Source organism: Callorhinus ursinus, unplaced genomic scaffold (genome assembly GCF_003265705.2).
Source record: "Callorhinus ursinus isolate GAN/ISIS: 27379988/994484 unplaced genomic scaffold, GSC_fseal_2.0 scaffold67, whole genome shotgun sequence".
NCBI lineage: Eukaryota > Metazoa > Chordata > Mammalia > Carnivora > Otariidae > Callorhinus > Callorhinus ursinus.
Window position 1 is genome coordinate 4887748 of NW_027397129.1, and position 17163 is coordinate 4904910.

Sequence of the window (17163 nt, forward strand, 5' to 3'; positions counted from 1 at the left end):
GACATTGTAGAAAATAAAATGAAGTGCTTTCAACAATTAGACTAGGGTAAGTTGTGTAAACTAGGATTGTCCCAGGCAAACTGGGATGTATGGTCACCCTACCATCTGACTCTCAAAATTTGGTGCATATATTGGTTTGATACAGGGAAAAAAAGTGAAAATATGGAAGTAACTACCAAGTTAATTGAATATATTGGTGTTTTTATTTTGTTTTGTTTTTACTCAGTTATCCAATTTGGCTGTCTAAAGCTACCAGCTTATTTGTTTAAGGGCTGGACATTCAGGTTCACTTTTGGGTAAATGTAGATGCTGTCTGAAAAAGGAGAATATATAGACTGACAATTTTTTTTGATCCATTGTGCACAAAATTAAATTAGCGACTGAAGCTACTGAAAAAAAAATCGGTAAAGTTCTAGGGTTATATCAGTAAGATGACAGAATAGAAAGTCCCGTGTCTTGTTTTTCCATAGATACACTGATTTAATAACAATATATATGCAGAAATGACCTCATGAGAATTCTTGACTCAAGAGGTGGCAATATCCCAGGTAAGCACAAAACTGGGGACAGCTGCATTGAAATAAGTAAGAAGAACAATTTCACTTTACCTGCATAAGGCCATTCTCCAAACTGGCACAAATAACCAGCAGGAGAGAACACCTTGGCTAGTGAATTCTGCCTGGAGGAGGGAAAGAGAGAAGATAGAGGAGAGGAGTGTGCATCCAATATTCCAACTTTTTGGAAAAACACACAAAGGACTGGTTTCTGTCTTGCCTCATTCTAAGCACTGATGGAACCAGTATACTTTTGGCGTCTGGGGGACACTGAGAACAAGGAAGAGTGGGTGGCTTACTGCTGTTCCAGAGGATGCATAATACATCAGATAGAGGCCAATAGAACTTGATAGTCTCTCAGGAAGAAAGAGAACAGTGGAATATGCATTCAGTGTTCTGGCTTTTTAGGGGACTGACTGAAAGAATGAAGTACAGACAGAATCCAATGTATTCTAGAAGCCTGGGGTCTGCTGAGAACACGAGAACTGGATGGTTTGTGGCAGCCCCAGATAAAAAGCAGTACCTCAGACAGGGAAAAAAAAAAAGAACAAGAGATCACAAGCTTTAGGAAAAGAAACTAGCAATATTATTTATTAAGGAATTTCATGCACAGAACAATTCCCCCCCAAAAAAAGGTACAGAGGCCCCAAGAAAATCTAGCCAGGCTGATTGGAGAGGGTCTTTCCCTGTACAAGTCAGCTGGTAAAAACTAGGAGAGGGGACAAACTTTTCAAATGTGCAAATCCCCACAAAAAGTTATGAGAAACACAAAGAAACAGGGAAGCATGGCTCAAAGAAACAAAATAAACCCACAGAAACTGACAATAAAGGAATGGAGGTATATGAATTACCTGATAATTAATACAAAATAAGTGTCATAAAAATGCTCAGTAAACTCAGGAAAACAGTGCATCAATAAAATGAGAATATCAACAAAGAGACAGAAAATATGTTTTGTTTTAAAATTTTGAGCTGAAGAATGTAATAGCTGAGTTGAAAAACTCACCAGAGGGTTTAATATCAGACTTGATCAAGCAGAAGAAAGAATGAGTGAACTCAAAGACACATGATTCTGAATTATGCAGTCAGTGATAGAGCGGCGGAGCACAAAATCGGAACTTTTAGAAGTCAGCTCTGCTGAGGGACGTCGCTCCAGTGGCTCCATTCCCACTGTTGGTGGGAATGCAAGCTGGTGCAGCCACTCTGGAAAACAGTATGGAGGTTCTTCAAACAGTTGACAATAGAGCTACCATATGACCCAGCAATTGCACTACTGGGTATTTACCCCAAAGATATAATGTAGGGATCCGAAGGGGTACATGCCCTCCAAAGTTTAGAGCAGCAATGTCCACAATAGCCAAACTGTGGAAAGAGCCAAGATGTCCATTGACAGATGAATGGATAAAGAAGATGTGGTATATATACACGATGGAATATTATGCAGCCATCAAAAGGAATGAGATCTTGCCATTTGCAACAACGTGGATGGAACTGGAGGGTGTTATGCTGAGTGAAATAAGTCAGTCAGAGAAAGACATGTATCATATGACCTCACTGATATGAGGAATTCTTAATCTCAGGAAACAAACTGAGTGTTGCTGAGTGGTGGGGGGGTGGGAGGGATGGGGTGGCTGGGTGATAGACATTGGGTAGGGTATGTGCTATGGTGAGTGCTGTGAATTGTGCAAGACTGTTGAATAACAGATCTGTACTTCTGAAACAAATAATGCAACATATGTTAAGAAAAAAGAAAAAGAAGAAGATAGCAGGAGGGGAAGAATGAAGGGGAGTAAGTCGGAGGGGAAGACGAACCATGAGAGACGATGGACTCTGAAAAACAAACTGAGGCTTCTAGAGGGGAGGAGGGTGGGGGGATGGGTTAGCCTGGTGATGGGTATTAAGGAGGGCGTGTTCTGCGTGGAGCACTGGGTGTTATGCACAAACAATGAATCATGGAACCCTACATCAAGAACTAATGATGTAATGTATGGTGATTAACATAACAATAAAAAATTTTTAAAAAAAGAAATCATTCAATGCAAAAATATACTACATAAACAGATACAAAACATAAAAATCATATAAATGTCTCAATAGAAGCAAAAAGCATTTGAAAAATTCAATACTTTTTCATGACAAAAACATTCAACAAACTAAGAGTAGAAGGAAAATATCTCAACATAATGAAGGCCATATATGAAAAGCTGATATGTAACATTTTACTCAATAGAGAAAAACTGAAAACTTTTCCTCCAAGATCAGGAACAAGGAAATGATGCCTACTGTCATCCCTTCTATTAAATATAGTCCTGGAAGTCCTAACTGAAGCAATTAGGTGAGATAAGAAAGGACATCCAAATCAAAATGGAAGAAGTACAATTATCTCTATTTAAAGATAACATGATCTCATATGTAGAAAACCCTGAAGATTCCACAAGAGAAAAAAAAATGTTACAGGTAATAAATAAATTCAATGAAGTTGCAGGATTAAAAAAAAATCAATATATAGGGGTGCCTGGGAGGCACCTAACCTTCCTCATTATCTCAAAGGAGAGCTTTGGGATATCTTTCTGAAATGCAGCTTTGGGCTATGTGGACTATGAACCTGATTCATGCTACTTGCAGGCTTCCTTTATCTTCCCTGAAACTGCCAACTCCTGTGCCTCTGTACCATTGCTTAGAATATTCTTCCCTCTACTTTTATGAAGCTGGATCCTTCTCATTCTTTACATCTCAGCTTACAAATTACCTCCAGGGATGCCTAGGTGGCTCAGTAGTTAAGCGTCTGCCTTCAGCTCAGGTCATGATCCCAGGGTGCTGGGATCAAGCTCCACACTGGGAATGAGCCCCACACTGGAAACGAGCCCCACACTGGGATTGAACCCGGCACTGGGATTGGGCTCCCTGTTCAGTGGGAAGCCTGCTTCTCCCTCTCCCACACCCCTGCTTGTGTTCCCTCTATTGCTGACTCTCTCTCTCTGTCAAATAAATAAATAAAATCTTAAAAAAAACAAGTTATGTCCAGCTCCTACTTCAAGCCCTGTCATGATCTCAATTGGTAATCATCTTGTATATTAATCTGTTTACTTGTTTATTACCTGTTTCCACAACTAAAAGGTAAACCTTATAGACAGGGCACTTAGAAAGTTTTGTTCACAACAGTAGCTCCAGCATCTAACCTAGTGCCTGTTATAAACACATAATTATGGAATGAATGAATTAGTAAGTAAATAAAAGATTTAAGAATCTAATTTTGAGCAAAGTGAAAATTCCTCCCCCTAAAATAAGGTGCCATCAGTTGGTATTTTTTCCTTATTTTTACTTTTTTATCCAATATATTTTTGAGACTCATTCTTTTTTGTACTTTTTCTGATAAGCTTCTAAAAAACTATTTAATATACTAGCATGGACACAAACACACTCACACACACAAGAAAAATAAAAAAAAAATCTTACCTCTTCTGTTCCTTATAGAAAGTCTTGATGGAATTGGACAAATATGCATGCATTAAGTATGCATATCTGGTCTTCAGCGCTTTGTTCATCATTTTTCCTGGAACACTTATTCAAATCAGCCTGACACTAGCAACATCCAAGGCCCATCTGGCTGCTCAAGGACTTACATACACAGCATGTTACTGCAGAGCATGCTGTACTTTGTGGCAGCCTCTTTAAAGTGCAATACCTGGAATTCTAGGAAATCTGCTTCCCCTGAAAAATCCTCCCTGAATTGGAATAGACACCCCATTACTATGGTTGTGAGAATGCATGCATCATCTGGTAGCAAAAGAGGGCTTTGTAAAGTGATATAGTCCCTTCAATTCACAGCAAGTAACTAACTAAAAAGCTAAGTGAGTAAGTAAAATAGATATATGAAGTAAAGATGATTCTAGTACTTTGGAATCAAGTCCAGAGATCTAAATGTCTGTGACTAGTAAAATTTGGAGATTTTGAAGTGAAGTCCAATATGCCATTCTCCTTAGGATGAAACAGCTCTAATTATTTATAATAAGTAACATTGCAGTTCCTCCTAGATACTGCTCACTATAGATAACTCATAGTTTTCTAACTCACCAGGAGTGTCATTTTAGGGTTAGGGTTAATGTTGATATAGACATGAATATTGAGGAAGAAATGGCCTCAGAGGGATCTCCTTGTTTAATTTCTTAAGTAACAATAGGCTAGCTTGTGGGTTCCTTTGTTCTGTAGAGAATAGGATATGGAAAAGGGAGTTCATTTCTCTAAGACATCTATGTTTTATGATCTCTGCTTCTTGTACTATGCATCACATATTTTTATTTCAAATATTTTATGCCCTTGAACCCAAATTCTTAAGTCTATAACAAACTGGAATATAATTTTTCATAAATTCAAGAATCAGTACATTGTTAGTAGATCATCTTTCAGTAAAAGTACTGGGAAATGTAGGCAACTATCCTCCAAACATGAGAATTACAGGGACACCTGCCAACATTGGACCAAATAGATGAGAATGTGTGGGAAATTTCTGCCAACACTTTTCTTTTGTTGATACTCAGCTCTGCTACCCCTTTCAGAGAATCACTTCAAATTTTCACAGAAAGGCAGGAGGCAAGCAAGCAAGGACTTGGGAGAGTAATAAAATAAACCCAGTAAGCATCAGAGTTTCAATAAGAGTCTACTGTTAAAAATAACTTTTTTTTTATTAAACCCCAGTTAATTCCTCTTCCAATTGAAATTTAAGGGTGAGAAAATATTTAATTTACTTTATCCCTCAATAAACCATATTCTATAGAGCATGAATAAAAAAAAATAATCAACATGTCATGTAGTAAATACCCATGCCACTGATGAGACTGGTCAGAAGGTTCTGATCTTTCTAGTAAGAGCTCTTAAGTACAAGGACTGGTCTAGTGTGGTGCAGTGTTTGAGTTTGAGCCTATTCCAGAATGTTACTAATATGTCAAAGGCCACTAGAGCAATACTGTAACACTGGAGACATAATTTTTCTAAATCACTCTCAAATGCCTCCTTGATACATGCGAATCAAACAACACAACAAAATGAGAGCAGCATAAACTGCTTCAGCCACCTATAAGCATCAACCCCCATCCTTTTGAAAAGCTTCATATTTATAAAACTAAGTTTAGAAATTTGGTGGAATCATTTTATTTGTTCATTTGAGACACAGAGATACAGAGAGAGAGAGAGAGCATGAGCAAGGGAGCGAGGCAGAGGGAGAGGGAGAAGCAGACTCCTTGCTGAGCCAGGAGCCCGACACGGGGCTCGATCCCAGGACCCTGGGATCACGACCTGAGCTGAAGGCAGACAGCTAACCATCTGAGCCACCCAGGCACCCCAAAATCATTTTTATACTTACCCCAGTGCCAGATAAAACCCTGGGTCCAGAGAAAGTGTTTACCTATAAATATTCATAGATTTCTCATCTTATGGGTAGACAATATTGAGGTAAGGATGAAGAACTCATACATGTGAAATGAAATTAATCACATCAGGGTAACAATCATGATAAATGCTCTTGTCTCCTCTACCAGATATTATCTTCAGTAGCCATTTCTACACTGCCCTCTCTGGCATATTAAAGATGAGCTTAATTCTTCTCTTTCTCTGTTGCTCTGTTGTCTCTCTTCATCCTCCCAACACACACACACACACACACACACACACACACACACACACACAGGTGCAAAGGGATGTGTTTTCTCTAAAGATCTGGGCAGCTTCACTATTCCTTTTTGGCTGTAATAGAACAATTTTCTCTCCAAAGAACCTATCCACAGCTACCAGTTTAGAACTTATCTCTCTGCTGTGCAGCATGTGAACTTCAAAGGAGTTGCTTCACCTTCTAGAGAAGTAAAAGGCCTCCTAAGTGATCAGCAAGAGGCATGCAGTCTTATTCTTGTTCTATTACCATATAAAGGGAGCTGAATTTTCTCACTTTGGTCCACAATTGTATAGCCTACTATCCAAACCATGGGGAGGAGAATCATAAAGATTTTTTTCATATTCAAATGATGAGGAAAACAATGATGATGGTGGTGATGATGATGATGATGATGATGATGGCAATGATGATGATATTGATGATGATGATGATGATGGCAATGAAGACATCAGAGACCACAAGTCTTCAAACCATTATATATGCAGTATTGTTTAAACCACATGGATGGTAGAACAGGAATGCATATGGCGTAACTCATGACTGACTCTTAAAAATAGGCTTCCTTTGGTTCTTAAATTGGCTTGTCCTCTGGGTTTGAGATTTAAGATACCAACTCTTATTTTTCTAAAACTTTTTTGAATATTTGCTACCTGTTTTAGGTGCTGCCTCTGGGATTGTATTCTAACTTCACACCCATACCTTGAACTGGTATGCTTCTAGACTCTTCCCCTGCCAACCTTGCTCATCAGACTGAAGATGCTAAATACTCTTGCTTGTATTGATGTCAGGCTCTGCTTGGGAAAGTGTTTTCAAGATGCAATAATGTCAACCTCATGCATATGGTTAGAGGCTCCTCTTGTATAAGTTGATATAGAACAGTGTTTCTTTTCTCCCTATAGTTGCATGCATGTCATTTCAGTGGTATTTCAGGTTTGTAGGACACTTCCATAAGATTTGCTATGTCTACATCCTAGAGCCCAGAGCTCTGTAATCAATTGCCATTGTGGAAAAAGATATACTGTAACATTCTGAGGGAGTCAGATAACTGTGTTGTGACTTTTCTGTTACCCCATCTATAAACCATGGAGTTTATACATGTCACCTCAGGAAGGTATTATGAGATTTAATGAACCAAAGGTTGTAAGGGGATTTAGCCTGTCAGATGATAGGTGCTGCTTAAGTATAGAGCGTTCCAGTTTTATGTGTCCTGATTCTTCAGGGCCAAAGCAACATATCAGGAAGTCATGGTACTACTATGAAAGGGCAGAGTGCACCATCAGTACATTCTCAATGTAAAGTGTGACCAGTCTCCAAAAGGAGTGGTTTGGGGGTTTATAACTTACTGTTTAGTGGTGTCTCCTTTCTTTGCTGCAGCTGCCACATCCAGTGCATAATAAAATTAGTTTCATTTTGCCCAATTTGTTCTTGGTTCCCTTGACACAACATGCATTCCCTTAAAATTCCTTCTGGATGAAACTATGGTACAGAAATATAACATGCACAAATACATCAGCTAAAATGGATGATAAGATAGAAAACCTGCAGGGCAAGCAGTGCCTCTGGCACATTTTTAACTGTTCCTTTTGAGATACACAAGCAAGAAGACATCTACAGCTAAGATGCATTAAAGGGTTTTTGTTATCACATCAGTGAAAGAAGGTACAACAAGACAAATGGGGCAAACATAATATGCCACCTCTAAGTAGCATTATTTTTTTCCTAAGTAACGTTATTGAGATCTGTCACAGAGAGGAGACAAACACTTGGAGTATAAGTCCTTTCCATCCATTTTAACTGGATTATTCAATTTTTGGGTGTTGAGTTTCATAAATTCTCTTTATGTTTTGGATTCTAACCCTTTATTAGAAATGTCATTTGCAAATATCTTCTCCCATTCAGTAGGTTGGCTTTTAGTTTCATTTTTAAGTGTTTATCTTTTAAGTAATCTCTATACCTAATGTGGGACTTGAACCCACAGCCCTGAGATCAAAAGTTGCATGCTCCACTGACTGAGCCAGCTAGGTGCCTCAGGTTGCTTTTTAGTTTTGTTGATTGTTGCCTTCAGTGTGCATAAGCTTTTGATTTTGATGAAGTCCCAGTAGTTTATTTTTGCTTTTGTTTTCCTTGCCTTAGGAGAAATATCTAGAAAGAAGTTGCTATGGCCAGTGTCAAAAAATAGGTAGTAGACATGAATAGACATTTTTCCAAAGAAGACATCCAGATGGCCAACAGACACATGAAAAGATGTTCAGTACCACTCATCATCAGGGAAATGCAAATCAAAACTAAATGAGATATCACCACACACCTGTCAGGATGGCTAAGATCAACAACACAAGAAACAAGTGTTGGCAAGGATGTGGAGAAAAAAGGAACTCTTTTGCACTGTAAGTGGGAATGCAAACTGGTGCATCCATTGCAGCAAACAGTACGGAGCTTCCTCAAAAAGTTAAAAATAGAGCGATCCTAGGATCCAACAATTACACTACTAGATATTTACCCAAAGGATACAAAAATACTAATTCAAAGTGATACATGTACTCTGATGTTTATAGCTGCATTATCTACAATAGTCAAATCATCAAAAGAGCCCAAGTGTCCACTGACTGTTGAATGGATAAAGAAGATATAAGCCATAAAAAAGCCATAAAAGAAATCAAATCTTGCCATTTGCAATGACAAGGATGAAACTAAAAAGTATTATGTTAAACAAAATAAGTCACAGAAAGACAAATACCACATGATTTCACTCATACATGGAACTTAAGAAACAAAACAAATGAACAAAGGTGGGGAAAGAAGAGAGAGGTAAACCAAGAAACAGACTCTTAACTGTAGAGAATAAATTGATGGTTACCAGAGGGGAGGTTGGTAAGGGGATGGCTTAAATAGGTGATGGGGATTAAGGAGTGCACTTGTGATGAGCACCAGGTGATGTATGGAAGTGTTGAATCACTATGTTATACACCTGAAGATAACATAAGACTGTATGTTAACTGGAATTTAAATAAAAATTTTTAAAAAACTACATCCCTTCTAAAGACCTCTCATTCTGCTTATATACATTGTGACAATTCTGCGGGGCTCATTTTATTTGACTTGGGGTGTGCTTTCTGCTGAGCTGACTCTTTTGACCACTTTAACTCTAATATGCTCTGAGTTCAACCTGTTCTGTCCTACACTAGCTGCTACCAAAAGGGTCCTGCCAAAGCACCTAAAGTTCACTGCTTTGGGGGGCATTTATTTATTAACATTGTAAATTAGTATGTTTTGAATATATTCTTGCCTACTGTTGAAGACAAATTCACATTTATAATGAGATTAGCTGTAAGGGATTTAGAATGCATTTTATTTTGTTTGTAATTTCTGCAGACACTTCTCACTTTCCATAATAAAGCCAGTTTTCCTAACCAGGGGAAAAGACCATAAATATTCACAAGTTTGGAGAAAAAAATGTATATGTAATATATATATTTTTTGAATAATGAAAGATCAATAATGTGAAAACAGTCAGGGAACTGTGTTTCATGCTTTTCCCCCCTCCTTGCATTCTTTCCTTTACTTTAGCCCTACCCTCCTTGTAAAAATAAGTAAAGTAGAAATAAAAGACTCTTTCTTGATTTCCCCCCACTCTGAGATGCCCTAAGGCTTACAAGATGATACTTTCTCCATTATAGTCAGTCACTGTAAATCAGCTGTGTGATTAAGAACACTTGAATCCCTCTAGATCTGTGTGTTTACTAAATTTTACAAGCTGAAAAACATGGGCTCTTGGGGTACTAGGGTATTTTAAAATTAAAGTAGTTCTGCCTGATGCTGTGAATATAACTACAAAAAAACCCACAAAAATCAGTTTTCTCTTTCCTTAGCCATGGAGCTGCAGTGTTTTCCAGGAGCCTTTGACACTTTCTACTTTATGCACCACTTCCTCTGATAGTGTATAGTCTCTTTTATATTCTTTCTTGAAACACTTTAGTGTTCAGCATTCATTCACATTTTAATGGGGAGACAACAAAGTTTTGCATGTTTCTGAAGATTAACAATATTTAGTCCTGATGATACATAGCTAAACCTCTCTGCTGTAGAGACAGGAGAGATATCCTTGGTGTTACATCTCTGCTCTTCAGGTACTTTTTTTTGAGAAAAGATTTCAGGTCACTGTAATGTATATGGAATGGTAGAGTGAAACTTGCTTCTTTTGCAGGGCATGGGATTTAGAGAACCTGATAAATAGCTAAATTTTCAATGAGTCAAAGATCAGGAAAGAAGTTTCTTTCATTTTTCTTTGCACTAGTTAATTTGCAGAGGTGCTGATTTTTCTCTTCAGATTTATAAAGCTAGAAGACACATTTTTAAAATGGCACAAAAGAATCATGAGAGAAAACTGTCTAGCAGGAAAGAAGAGAGGCAGATATATCCTAACAGGTAAAATTTAGCAGATATTTTGGTTTTGTTCTGTTTTCCTTCCATGGCTATTCAAGTTTAGGTCTACAGAGATACCTGCTGCTTTTAAAGTGTAGATCAAAGGACAGATGAAGTTGCACCTTTGCTGTTGGTGCCATATATGAAACATCAGCAAAGCGCTGTTATGTTGTGGGTATGAGTTCTTTGCTGCGTTTAACTCCAATTTTAGCATTGTGTTATTGGCTTAGAAATCTTTTCCTTAAAAGTGATACAGAAAGAAATAATATATGTGAAGCAAATGAGAAGTTTCATAGCATAGATCTAATTACTACCCACTATTGTTCATGAAATGACCTCAATGACTGATTTCCACCAGCGATTCCTGTCATTGAATAAAGACATTGAAAAGTTCTGGGATAGTTTATATTTCAAAATTTAAGCTCTATAAGAATCTTAGAGCTCTAGAATGTCTTTTCTGATCTGGAAGTAAGCATCTGATGAAAAAATTAAGTGATTGTAAAGTGCAATTAATGAATTAACTTTCAAATGAATCTGTTTCTGTGATATGTCAATGCAAAATGAACAAACCTTTTAGAATTTCTAAAAAAAAAAAAAAAGGAAGAAAGTTTTATTTAAGCCCAAGTGAAGACAGCTACCCAGGATACACAATCTTCACAGAGTGCTCCTGAGAAGGAATATTTAATACAGTGATATAGATATTTTTGGTTACATCAAGAGTTACAAATCATCTGAAGGACATTTCAGAACATTACAAACTTTATCTTATGCTTTTAGTATGTATAAGATCGCAGGCTTCAGAGGTATGGGCATGGGATTTAGGGAAATTTTTACTCATCTTTAGTTTGAAATGTTTCTTTTAGGTTATTTGTTAAAGAAGCAGATGCACGATGTGTGTTCAGGGCAGAAATAGAGCTCATGTTTTGAAGTTTGGTGAAGACATTCTGACCTTGGTAAAAGTACAGCTTCCTTGGGAGTCCAGGAACAGAGCTTACAAACATTAAAAGTTGAAAATTTCCTTTATCAGATACTACCATGAGTTTATGAACATGTTCTAGTGTCCACAAACTGTCCAAGACAGAGGGTATACAAGCATAATACTCAACCTAATACCTTAACTCCATAATAACAGTTGTCAAATTTGAAATCTACAGAGACTGTTTATTATTCAGTCCACACTCAGTTTTGTTCCCCTCCCCACACTCCCCAGCTTTCTTCCATACCTTCTCGCATTTCCTTCATTCTTTCCCTTTCTTATTGTTACCTGCCAGTACCTAAATTCACTCACTAGCTTCTGAACTCTGTTGAGAGTATTTACCCATCTCAGAGGATGTAGGTAAGCAAAAGATGTTAAGTGGATAGACAAATATATATAATTCATTGTTCATAGTCTCTATTCTAACAAAACTCTCACATTTGTATTCTATTTTGTATTTTGTATTACAAAGTCTCTGTCACTGTAACTCCTGACATGCACCAGCTGCGTATCTATATGTGATGGTGGATGATGAGAACAGATTGAGGGAGCACAAGCTATTTTAGCTCTATCAGTATGCAGTTGAATGCTGCAAATAAGATCAGTCAAGGAAATCTTTTACCATTGTGCCTGGCACATGGTAAGCATGCAATAAATGGTAATAGTTGTTCTTGTTATTGCTGTTGTTTTTTGGTCATTATGTTTACTCTCCTACACATAACACTATTTATTACAGAGGTCCTCGGAGGGGAAAAAAAAGTCCACTTTTTATAGATATACCAGTATGCTACATAAAGTTGTTCTCTCTTCTAACCCATTGAACAGCCCCCTCACATTTCTTCATTAATGAAATTCTTGGAAACTTGTATACACACTATATTTTTCCCTTCCCCATCCTTATTTTTGCTCTCTTCTTATCCTGTTTTCTCACCATAGGCCTTATCATGTGAGAGGTGAGATTGCAAGTACGGATGATAAAGAAACTGTCCTAAATCCTCAGACTTAAAGAATATGTTCTATTTCTTATCAAACTTTCATTTACATGAGTCAAAACATTTCCAAACTCTTTTATGTATACTTTATTTTAAAATTAAATATTAAATTTTAAAAATTAGTCATTTTGATGTTAAAAAATATGAAACATGTTTTTTGTTTTTCTATGAAAGACTTCCTTAATAACTAGAATGTCCCAATGAATGTGATCCATAGGATTTATTCAAGGGAGCAAGAAAGTTAGGGTCCTAACAGGAAAATTAAGGTCACTCTGGGGTTCAAATGAATTTATACTAAGAATTGCATTTATCATTTTATGCTGCTCTGTTTCCAACCACTGTTGAAAATGTGCTAAGAAATCCATAAGGGCTTCTGCAGAATTATATCATCTACCCAGGAATTATTTAGTTGAAAGCATCACCTTATATTTAGCCCAGGTATTTCTGCAATAGAGAAAATGTATCATGATTACAGAAATATTACACCTGCACTAAATAATCAGGGGGGACATTTTGAATACATTTCCACTGATGTCTAACTATGAACATTGGTATTCTCTTCCTGAGTATTCATCTCAAGAAACAAACATTTAATTTTTCCAAGATTGGTATTTGAAGCATGTTTTACACATCCTGAAAAGTAAAGCATTAGGGCAACTATAGAAAATAATTGGACTTCAAGTAGGAGAATGTTTGTCATGTACTTACTAGGCCTCACAGTAGTTATGCCTACTCAACAAATCTTATTAAATGTGATCTTGGTTACACTAGGTGACTAATACTATAACCTCTAGAAAACTCAAAACTTTCTACCTTTCACAGGCCCTTTAACCCTTCATGAATAAAATTCAACAACATAACCAGGAGGTGTGGCTTTCAGTAAATGAAAAAATGGAATCTAAATAGAACTTAACTAAATCCAGAAATCTTTTGGCTCTTGCTATTATTGAATTTATTTGAATCATCCTCTTCTACCTCTCTCTTATGAGGACCTGGTGTAATAAGATGAGCCCATGAGAAAAGATTCCCTCCTAACTTCCCACTGCTGCCCTTAGAGTGGATTGAGATCCAAGGAAAGCCCAACAAAAAAAGAGGACGGTGGACACTGGATTTACATTTTCATTTATTTCCACCGATATTTATTGTGTACCAACGACTTCTGTAGGCATTAGGAGATAGCAGTGAACAAGATCAATAGTGTCCCTGCCATCCTGAAACTTAAAGTATACTTAGGAGAATATGCTTATAGTCTAGTCCCTAAAGTCCCAAATGCTTGTAGTCTAGTCCTAAAGCTAGAAGAAAAAAAAAGTTCCTGTACTCACATTTATTCTTAAATTAGAGTTTCAATCTAAATTTTTGGGTGGTAATAAGTATTGTTTTGTATTTCCCTTTTTAGGAGGAATTTTTGTATTTTTGTAAGAGGAAAGCTGGATATCTCCAGTAACCCTAGGCCAGTTGTCAGAAATTTGGGGATTTTAGATCTTGCCCCCCCCCCCACAAAATATTGTGAATATCAGTGTGAGTTCTGCATCTGTTAGACTGGAAAGAAAAAAAAATGGGCACCCCTTTTTCTTTTAATGATGATGTACAGTAGACCAATAGTTGAACAGAAACACTTCATTTTTATGCTACCAGAGGCTTGTTTCTCCTTGTACTGCCTGTGGCCTATAATCTCCCAATCAGGGTAATACAAAGAACAAATGTTTAAATAATTTTTGACACTTTAAGACCACTTACTGTCATACAAAGAGAATGGGATTTTATAGAAGAGTTTTATGGAACTTTATTTTCTGTTTCTTTTTCGTTTTCTTCTCTCTGTACATTTTTTGCTTTCTTTTTTTCCTGAAAACCATATTTTGAAAGCTAAAAAGTGGTCAAACACACCATTTTATTAAAGCATCAATCTCATATTCTATTGCCCTCATTCTTCCTCCCTCCCTCCCTTCCTTCCTTTTCCTTGACTTCTTGCCTGTATTATTTGGTTATTTTATATTTCTGTGTTTTTAGATAGAGGCACCCAACTAGAGATTCTCTTTTCTAGCACATTCTTATAAAACATATTTATATGTAATAGTTGTAACATTAGAACAGGCCCTTGCTTCTTTGTAGTTATAAATATGAGAACTTGAACTCAAAAAGATGGCAGAGGAGTAGGGGACCCTATTTCAACTGGTCCCATGAATTTAAATGACTATTTACCAAGACATTTGGAACACCCACAAAATCAGCCTGAGATGTAAGAATATATATCTGGATCTCTACAAACAGAATATCTCCAGCAGTCTTGAAGTATGAAGTGGGGAGCTGTGATTCTGCAGGCAGATATTGGAAGATAAACATAAGGGGGAGGGAACCACCATAAGCTGGCGCTGGGAAAGTGATATAACACCAGAGCACAAAAGTGTCCCATGCAGGGGACTGGGCATAGACTCACAGACCAGTTGTAGTAGGGAAAGGACTTTAGTGCAGTTCCCTGACAGGATCCAGGAGCTGCTGGTGCACATGCATGCAAACTGGGGGTAGCTCACGGTTTTAAAAGCACAAAGGGCAGAGAGACATGGGGCCCTGAGTTCCACCTCTGGGAGTGTTGCTGTGGGGCACACAACCAGGAAGGCTGTGGTTTTTAGAAGTGCAGACAGAAATGGAGACTGTGTGGCCTGGAGAGCTCAGTGAAGAGCAGATTGTGATTTCTCTGTTCTGAGACAGAGGTGTGGATGTGGTCACTTCTGCTCTGACTCTTAGAAGAGATGCAGAAAGCTGCCAGGAAAAGCCGCCAAGAACAGAAACCCAAAAAACCAGTTTTCACTGAGCCCACCCCCCGACCCCTGACAGGGGGTAGGGCAACTCTACCAACGCAGGGTTGCCTGAGTAACAGTGTAGCAGACCCCTCCCCCGGAAGACAGGCTGGAAGAACAAGAGGAGGACAACCCTAGGATCCCTATAAAACAGGTGCATCTTGCTTAGGTTGTGGTTAACACTTTGGACTCTGTACATTCCCTCAACCACCCCCCAACAGAATGACTAAGAGGAGGAACCCCCAACAAAGAAAATAATCAGAGACTGTGGACTCTGCCACAGATCTAATGGATATGGATATAAGCAAGATATCAGAAATAGACTTCAGAGTAACAATCATGAAGTAGATAACTAGGATTGAGAGAAGTATTAGCAACAATGTAGAATCTCTAAGGGCAGAGATGAGATCTAATCAGCTGAACTTAAAAATGCTATGAATGAGGGCGCCTGGGTGGCTCAGTTGGTGGGCGACTGCCTTCAGCTCAGGTCATGATCCTGGAGTCCCTGGATCGAGTCCCGCATTGGGCTCCCTGCTCAGCGAGGAGCCTGCTTCTCCCTCTAACCCTCCCCCACATGTATTCTCTCTCTCTCTCATTCTCGCTCTCTCAAATAAATAAATAAACCTTTTAAAAAATGCTGTGAATGAAATGCAGTCTAAACTGTTTCTCTGACTGCCAGGGTAAATGAGACAGAAGGACAAATTAGTGAGCTAGAAGATAAGATGATAGAAAAGAAGGAAACTGAGGAGGCCTGGGAAAAAAAGATTAAAGCCCAAGAGATCAGACTGAGAGAGATTAATGATGCCATGAAACATTCCAATGTCAGAATTATTGGGATCCCTGAGGGGGTGGAGAGGCAGAGAGAGGTCTAGAAGATATATTTGAGCAAATTGTAGCTGAGAACTTCCTTAATCTAGGGAAGGAAACAAGCATTCATGTCCAAGAGGCAGAGACAACCCCTCCCAAGATCAATGAGAACAGATCGACATCCTGACATATAACAGTACAATTTGCAAATCTTAGATCCAAGGAAACAATCCTGAGAGTGGCTAGGGGGAAGCGATTACTCACATACAGAGGGAGAAACATCAGAATAATGTCAGACCTGTCCACAGATACCTGGCAAGCCAGAAAGGGCTGGCAAGACATATTCAGGGTACTAAATGAAAAGAACATGCAGCCAAGGATACTTTATCCAGGAAGGCTGTCATTCAGAAGGGATGGAGAGACAAGGAGCTTCCAAGACCTGCAGAAACCGAAAGAATATGTGACCACCAACCTGGCTTTGCAAGAAATATTAAGGGGCATTCTATAAAAGAAGAAAGACCCCAAGAGTGATATAGAACAGAAATTTAGAGACAATCTATAGAAACAAGCACTTCATAGGCAACATGATGGCAATAGAATCATATCTTTCAAAAATCACTCTCAATGTGAATGGCGTAAGTGCTCCCATGAAACAGCATTGAGTTGTAGATTGGATAAAAATACATGACTCATCCATAGGCTGTCTACAAGAGACTCTTTTTGAACCTAAATATACATCCAGACCGAAAGTGAGGGGATGGAGAACAACTTTTCATGCCAATGGACATCAAAAGAAAATGGGGGTAGCAACTCTCATATCAGACAAATTAGATTTTAAGCTAAAGACTGTAGTAAGAGATACAGAAAGACACTATATCATTCTTGAAGGGTCTGTCCAACAAGATCTAACAACTGTAAATATCTATGACCCCAACATGGGAGCAGCCAACTA